Below are 7,803 nucleotides of genomic sequence, written 5' to 3' on the forward strand. Positions count from 1 at the left end.
ATTTGGTCCAGGAGAAGAGTTTGCAAAGGATGCCAGAGTTGTGTTACTTTTTGGATTTTGGCACAGATACAGGTCCTAGAAGCAAGAGACCATTGCAAACCATCTGCAGGTTTCTGAAGGTAGAAAGGTTTGCACAAGCTGTCATTCATTGCCTGCATAGAGCTACTTCCTACAGTTCCGGGAGACACATGCCTCTGAAGGGGAAAGGTGAGACAAAAGGCAAAAGGCAGGAAAAAAGCAAGATATATGGACATCAGGAAGAAATTCTTCAGGTCCTAGAAGCAAGAGACCATTGCAAACCATCTGCAGGTTTCTGAAGGTAGAAAGGTTTGCACAAGCTGTCATTCATTGCCTGCATAGAGCTACTTCCTACAGTTCCGGGAGACACATGCCTCTGAAGGGGAAAGGTGAGACAAAAGGCAAAAGGCAGGAAAAAAGCAAGATATATGGACATCAGGAAGAAATTCTTCATGGATGAATACAGTCAGGAGAAGAGCTCTGAAAGGGACTCTTGGGCACATGTTGTCCTTCTGGCAGAAGAGCTCAGTCTAAGGACCTTGAGGGCACTTGCAGCCCCCCTGAAACCCATCCCAAACTCTGCTGTGGCCCGGGACCTGATCTCAGTCCCCCGGGACCACCAGCCCCTGCCCCAGTGAGGCCATGGGATGCCGCTGCCAGGTGTTATGCCCTCAATCTCAGGAGAAGTCACAAGCCACAAGCTGTTGGGCAACATTAGGGAAGAGTCAGTGGTGACAGGTGCTTTCAGAGAGCGGCAGCCAGCAGTGCAGTGAAGGCATCTTGGAGAAGCACAGGGTGTACATGGTCATCCCTGGTGTCCCTCCCGGCACACTGTGGGGGTCCAGGAGCATCTCCAGCTTCCCCAGCACATGCTCAGCGGGATGAGGACAAGCATCTCATACCTCTGAGGCAGTGGGGTCTGACTGGCCAGGAGGAGACGGAGCATGCAGAGATGGTGTTTTGCTCTCGTTGGAAGTGCAAAACCCTATGGAAAATGTAAATCCATCATAACTTCAAATGTGACAACATCCTGGTTGAATCCTTTCAGCAGCGGGCTGCATGCTGCAATTAGAGATGCTGCATCCAAAGCAATGTTCAGATAACTGGCTGCAGAGAATACAACATATTGCTTGGCATCCTTTGGGAGAAAGGTTTGGTGCACTGCTGTTAAATGGAGTTCTACTAATTATTTACAAGGCATATCCTTAAAGATCCATTCTGTGATTAAATTAACATAAAGCCTATTAATACACAAAAATCACCAAATGGGATATATTTGCAAGAGATTTTTAAAATTATTATTTTGTTTACATTTGATAGGACATAATGAGGCCGTGTTGGTGCTAATTGTGTCTCTGCTAGAGACATGATTCAAGAGGACAGCCTACCATTGTTGAATGAAATTGCCCAGAAAAGTAATTGCTTTCAGGATGAGCTTGTGCTCATTTGTATGATTATGATTTGTTGATTAACCTCTATTTCTTTCTTTCTATACTGTGTATAGTAAACAGGATCTTCTCCTTTTGTAACTTTATCATTTTAATAGACCTTGGCATGCCAACAGCAACCCAGAGATCATCATGACGTGTCCATGACCACCTGAGCCCTACTTAATCAATTTAATTAATTTCACTTACACAATCCTTGGTATCAAGTTTAATCAATTCCATCTGATACACCAAAAACACACCGGCCACTCTTGTGCCACTTTGTGTGGGGGTTGTAAGAGCTCTTGAGCTTGTCTTTTTACAAATTAGCTTTTTCTCAAAGATCATTGCTAAGTGAAACCATATACATTAAAAACAGTTAAAATAACTTCTCCTTGCAGGGGAAAGACAAAACAGCAACCATACCAGCCCATTCAGCCCATCTGGCTGTGACCAATATGGGATGTCCAAGGAAGAGTATAACAAGGTGGCAGTCACTTTATTAAGATTTTATCTTCATATTCTCCTACTAAGTAATGATTTACAGCTCATGAGCTTCAGGGATCTCCAACTGAGGAATATGAGACAGGAGTGAGAATACCCCACCAATCCTAGAGTTTATAAATCAGTTGCAGAAAAATCAAAGGAAAAAAAGAAAAAAGAAAGAAAAGAGAAAGCTTAAAATCTGTCTAAATTGCAAAGTCATAGCATGTTAGAAAACCCCACACACCCTCTCTAGCAGCTAGTGGTGCCTTGGCCCCTGAAGTGTCATGGCAAGAGACCTGCTGCCCCCTTCACTCTCCAAAGAGGCTGCAGCCATCTCTGAAGCCAACACAGGTCTGCAAGGCACTCTGTTGCTGAGGAGGATTCTTTTAAATGTTAGGGTGATTTGACTTGTTTTTTAATTCTTTTTACATCATCCACTGTAGGTATAATGAAATTATTTCTTTCTCTCTGCTACTGTGCAAGCTCTTTGCAGAGGGAGATCTGTCTGAAAATCAAGATACACACTTCAGTCAGGTTGAACAAAACAACTCCCTTGACTCTGAAAACAAAGCCAAGAAGGATCATGTTCTGCTTCCACCAGGAGTGATCTGCAGTAGCTCCTGGCTAGCTTTCCACAGGGAAGGGAGACCAGCAGACCAAAGCGCTTTGATCAGCTGCATGGAGCTTCAGCTGTCCTGGGGAAGCTGTCCCGGGTTTGGTCCACACTAGGGCACAGGAAAACCCCTGCCAGGGAGTGGTGCTGCCAGAGGAGCCCAGTGACCTGTAAACCCATTCACTGCTGCTTGCTGTCATTGTTTGGCCCCCTCCATCCCATCACAGCCCGAGCGAGCAGCGTGCAGACTGTGTCCCTTGCTGCTGCCGCCATCCCTGAGGCAAGCAGGGGTGGGGGGACATCGGGGCTGATAACCTTGTGCCTGACCACCATCATCACTCCACTGGAAGCCCATGCATCTGTATGACTGGGTGGCCTCAGGCTTGTAGCATTAGGGGCCAAGGATCCCAAGTTCAGGAATACTGACACTAGCTGCTCTGCACTGAGTCCATTTGCAGTTTCTTTCCCCAGTATCCCAGTTCACACACCCAGTGAGCCCCACCAGTTGAATGCGTGGGTTCTGGGCCCATGCTGGACCATGCATGTGGTGTTGGACCAAAATGCCATCTCTGCCAGAGAGGCTGCTGGCCCCTTCGCCGTGCTCTGCCCCAGGGTCAGCTTGCCTACCAGCAGCACCCTTTCTCCCCAGCCCAAGGGATCTTCCCACCTTTTCTAAAACACCCATCAGGCCCCAAGTGAGGGGGAAGCCCCTCCAGAACCCCCACTCCAGCATGAGCTCCTATGAAGTGATGGGAGGGGCATCTTTACTGCTGTCTCTGGGTCCAGCATCCCAGACCCTGAGCATCACTGCACGGCTACTGCCCCTTGGATCATTCACTTCTCAGGCTGCTCAACGGAGCCACTCACCCCTGTGGGTCAGGACCGCCAACACCCTGTCTGAGTGCAGCATCCCTTTCCTTTCCATAAGCACCCAGCAGTCACCTTTCATGGGACCGAATTCATCTGTATAGGGTCATTCTGTTCGTTCTTTGTTTTGCAGTTTTATTATGTAGGTGTGTACTGAACACGATTTTATCTAAGCGGCCCAGATCCTAACGTTAAATCTCTTTTTTATCCCACAAGTTGAACAAAACTGAAAATCTATTACTACACAATTAATTAAAAATATATGAGTTCCTAAACACTGAGCTTCTAATTAAAAGAAAACCAGTATTGCCCCAAACATTGGCATTAGGAGGCTGTAGAGTATCACTGCACAGTGATACTGAGAGAGTTTGGGAGAATTGACATCAGGCCTCCACATTTCAAAATGAAGATGTGACTACCAACAGCAGGAAGCTACTTTACTGTTCCCCATTTGGGAGCTTTCCTTTATTTTAGCTAAATTTCCCCTTGTTACACATCCAGTAACTCATTTACATTTTCCCAGTCTGCCTGAGAAGCCCAAACCCTGAAAATGATTACTGGAGCAAGGCTAAATGTTTCCCATTAACTTCTCCTTTCTCAAATAACTAAAAGTTTTCAAGAAAACTGGTTTTGATGGGGAATTTCAAATTGCAAATGAAAATTTAATTTTCACAATTGCTGACACCACTTTGCAAGGCAGTTCTCAATCACCTCTTGCCCTGAGAAAAGGAATATTGCTTTTCCTTCTGCTGCACGGACATCTGTACATTTTTGTGCTCATTCCTGTGCTTGCTCCTCAAACTCATGGAACCCCTGACCTTGTTGGTGTTACCTGAGCCCTGTAAGCTCCCTGCCCCACACTGACAGGTACCTCCTGTGAGCCTGAATGTGGGGCATCCTCCCCCTGGGCAAACTCTTGCAGGGAGACCCAGATCCCACGCACCAGGGAAGCGCCTGATACAGGTTGAGAGAAGTCCTGGTCCTGGAGGTCCCAAACCTGCTGCTGTGCCTCACCTTGGCAGTTCCATTGGCCTTCATCTCCTGTGCATATGAACAAGCTGCATCCCACCTGGGACAGACAATGCTGATGGTTTTATGAGCATGGTGGCACATACCACAAAATAAAGCTGTAATACTGCCTGGCATCAGCAGTGTGACATGGGAATTGTCTCCTGTAGGCAAGCTTGGGGTATTTGGATTTCTTTTTACAGCTTCTTATTGCTGTCTGAGGGGCAGATTCATTACCAGGTGTGCAACAGATCAATTCTCACACACTCAGGGGAGACAGTATGTTTATTCAGGCCTGGGTGCTGGGTAGATTTTCCACAGATCAAGCACACCAGAAATCATCACCGTGATGTCTTTTATACACATTTAACATCATTGTTATCATATTCATATCTCCTATTTATTCTTAATTGGTTATGAATTTACATACAATTACACAACCTAGTTGTAGATAATACACATGTTCAGGGGAAGGGTCTTCACCTGGACTAGGGTCTTCTTGACCTGCGGGTGTGAGTTTTAGTATTATAAGGAAGGCAGTTCTCTTCAGGACACCCTAAAAGTAACTTTTGTTGCCCAGGTGGCCCGTGGGATAGTTGTTCTGCCAGGTTGTCAAATCATTCATCCTATAAACAATCAGTCCTGCATGGTTGATGTCCAGAGAACAGGGACTTCAAACAGCATGGTGTCCTGTTCATCATCAGCTAATTAATGCTAACGTAAGCCATACACTATACTAACATAAGCTAACTTCTCTAGGTCAGGATGCCCTGTATCAGTATGACCCCTATTTCTTCCTTGGGACTGTGATGTCTTCTTGTGATCTCAAGGTTCAACATTGTTCAGCCTTGTTCAACCCCTTGAAACTGACTGACTGAGACACCAAATTCTCTTCCTATCAGCAGATAAAACTGATGTTTCTGCCCAAAAAAGGATGGTCATTATCTCACTTTGTGTTGTCTTCAGAAAAGGTGGCAATTACTCCAGAAGACTCAAGCCTGTTCTGGGGGTGTGGGCAAAGGAGAAAGGGTACCTGGGAACCAAAATATGTGAGAAGCAGCAGAGACTCAGATGGGATGTGGGGTGTAAGGAGCACCTGCAGAAGGGAGGTCAAGAGCACACCCTTGGGGAGGTCTTGGGTGAGAAGTGAAGGAGCTTGGAGCCTCCACAGACTGAGAAGGTCCAAGACTTCTAGAAGAAAGGGAAAATGGATGAAGCAGGCAGGGATGATGAGGAAGAAGGTCTTACAAGTAAGAAGGGACTCAAGGCTGTTGGGCAGGATGAGTTTGGAAAGAAAACTTTTTATAGATGAAAAGAAATGGTGCTGAGGGTGGAGAAAGGCATACCATAGCCTCTCCAGGGCTGTGATCAAACCCCAAGAGTTCCCACTGAGCACAGGACTTTCTTTGCAGGTCTATCTGTCTCAGGTGGGCTTTGAAAAGCCAGGTCACACTGTGTGAAGCAGGGGCAGATAGCTTCCCTTGGGGGTCTTGGGTGGGGTGGGCACCAACTCACAGGAGACAGGAGCTGCCCCTTGGTTCTTCCTCCTCATCTTCTAGGCCAGCCCAAATTGAATTGAATGTGGGTGATGCAAAAAGAGCACTACTCAGTTGCTGTTTAGGGGGTTGTTGGGTAAAAGCTTTATTTTATGATTCCATGTCATGATGACTCAAGGCAGTAGGAAGGGCTGAAGAAGAGCTGCTTGTACAGAATGACTATTGCTCCTCTGCTATGGAAACACAAGGAAATCTGCCCATTACTTTCAGTAAGATCTTTTTCCTCCTTCTCTTTACTTCCTCAAAAAGAATTTCCTTGAATTAAAGTCATCACAATATATAAACACACTTTATTTTCCCAACACTTGAAGAGGGTTATTGTTTCCACCATTTATATTTAACATTAAAGTTAAATCATGAAGTTGTTAACCATAAAAAGCTAGTAAATGAGTACAGAATATTAAAAAAATCAGTATTTCAGAATGAGCGCTTGAAACGAAAATTTATGCATAGAAACAATGGAGAATTACAATTAAGAGCTCTAGGGATCTGAGAATGATTTGTCCAGCCATTACACAGTCATTTCAATTTAAATTAAAATTGTAACTATTTTCTAGTCTACTAAAAATACGTGGTGTCACATTAAGAGTTTTAATGGAGCTTTCTCTAGGGAATGCAGAAAAGCTAGTTAGTAGCATATAAATAACTATATATTGGAAACTGAATAAATTCTCTGCCAAAAACTTAATATGATAAAAACAAAAATGACAGTGGATTATTCTATTTTCTCTAACAAAGCACAGCCCTCATATTAAACCAAATAAACAGTTCACAGGGTGTCTGAGTGTACATGGTTTTGCCGGAGATGACTGACAAAAATAAATCTATGTCTGCCCAGTATATTTTTTCAACTTGACCAACCCTGCACGAATTATGCCTTGCATGCTGTTCACAAACTATGACAGTGTAATATCTAACAGTGCAATCTTCCCTCCTTCTTCTCCTAGAACATACAGAGTAAGTTACTGTGGTCTCTCCAATAACCCTGACACTGGGAAAATTGGCTTAATCACAGTTTTAACTACTGCAAAACATGTTTTCAGAAATACAGGGTTTTAGTGAGTCCCTTCATTCAAATCTAGGTAAGCATGAAGATGTGACCAACCAAAACGTACCTGTGCACCAAGACAAAACCAGCCTCTGTGCGGGCCCGGATGGCTTGCAATTCAGAAGGCATGAGAGGTCCGGGTGAGGCATGCTGCTACACTGGAAGTGAAAAGCAGGGTACAGCGAAGAACAGGACAACGTGTTTTTCCTGCTTCGCTTTCCACTACTGTGATTGATTTCATAGAGGCACCAAGAGGCTGGAGCTTGCCCCATTTGACCCCAGCACTCCCAAAGAGAAGGTTCTCCCTCCTACTCCTGTGCTCAAAACATTATAGGATCCACCCAATTACTCACTCCATTAGTGCCTCCCTACCTGTCAGACCAAGCTAGAGACTGGTTGTTGAGGTATCTCCTCTTGTACCTTCATCACTAGACTCGTACAGATGTCAAACAGGCACCGTGCAGTCCCATGTGATGCCTGCAGCTGCATGAGGGTGCGATGAGCCCTCTGGGACAGATGGCAAAACCCTCCTATCAATGCATGAAGGTATCAGAGGTCATGGAAACTGTCTCCCAAGCATTAAGTGGGCTTTGGGGACAGGACAAAATAATGCAACCCTTTTTTGAAGGCAGTTTACTATTATAGCTCTCAAGCATGCAGAATTTTAAGCTTTACGGACTGCCAGCTGCTGGCAGTATGTTAAAATGAAGCAACTAGAATTTTGTTATCTGTCTCTCCCAACAAAGGTTGGTGGCATTTAGATGTTTGATAAGCTTTCCA

Source organism: Eurypyga helias, unplaced genomic scaffold, assembly GCF_000690775.1.
Source record: "Eurypyga helias isolate BGI_N326 unplaced genomic scaffold, ASM69077v1 scaffold1408, whole genome shotgun sequence".
In the NCBI taxonomy this organism is placed as follows: domain Eukaryota; kingdom Metazoa; phylum Chordata; class Aves; order Eurypygiformes; family Eurypygidae; genus Eurypyga; species Eurypyga helias.